Source organism: Denticeps clupeoides, chromosome 13 (genome assembly GCF_900700375.1).
Source record: "Denticeps clupeoides chromosome 13, fDenClu1.1, whole genome shotgun sequence".
NCBI lineage: Eukaryota > Metazoa > Chordata > Actinopteri > Clupeiformes > Denticipitidae > Denticeps > Denticeps clupeoides.
Window position 1 is genome coordinate 292,756 of NC_041719.1, and position 656 is coordinate 293,411.

At 55.9% G+C, this 656-nt stretch overlaps 1 protein-coding gene across 1 annotated transcript in view; it reads right to left on the reverse strand.

Annotated features, from left to right (window-relative positions):
* The window catches only part of LOC114802652 (capZ-interacting protein-like), a 9,132-nt gene extending 9,003 nt beyond the window's left edge, over nucleotides 1-129 (reverse strand). Inside the window, exon 1 of the mRNA XM_029001783.1 lies at nucleotides 1-129. This exon is cut by the window's left edge and continues 113 nt beyond it. The gene's annotated coding sequence lies outside the window, so the exon portion shown is untranslated.
* Between the last annotated feature and the right edge of the window lie 527 nt (nucleotides 130-656).

Genomic DNA, 656 nt, shown 5'->3' on the forward strand with positions numbered 1-656 from the left:
GTGGCTCCAGGACTGATGCGCTCTGTGCGCTTGGTGCGGAAAACCAAACCGCCTTCCGTTGCGCAACGTCGTGACGCGGCAGCAGGACATGTCCCCGCAGAGAGACAGCAGGGTCCCACCAACGACCTCATCCTGCGTCCAGAAAATATGGAGACGTTCTCCTGGATCCAGGCTTCCAGAAGGAGAACTCCTGGAGAACATAATGAACTTTCCATCTGTGTAATGAACCTCCATCTTCATCTGAGACCATGTTACATGTTGGGGTGCATGTTGCCTCGCGGTGAAACCAGAAGACCCCAAAGTTCCAGGTTTGAACTCCAGGGGACACTGTCCCTGTCACTACTGGATTGGGGCTCCAGTATGATGTGAGAAGGTTCTAACCTTCTGCACGTCCTCGGACTGTTTATGAGCTGTGAGCTTCTCTTGAGTTCCCCGCCCTGCTGCCAGATGTGAGGTTCTCGCTGTGGAACCACAGTTGGGTAATCTCACTTCCTGCTAACAGCAGATTAGCAGAATAAAAGGCCACCCCAACAATCAGGCGCGGTCCAGGGGTCTCGGGGACGGGCCTGGGGCCTGGGAAGGAGTGGGACGGTTCCACAGAGCGGGGACGATCAGTAAAGCGAGGCGGCGCGTCGAATGGCTGCTTCCTGGAGAAG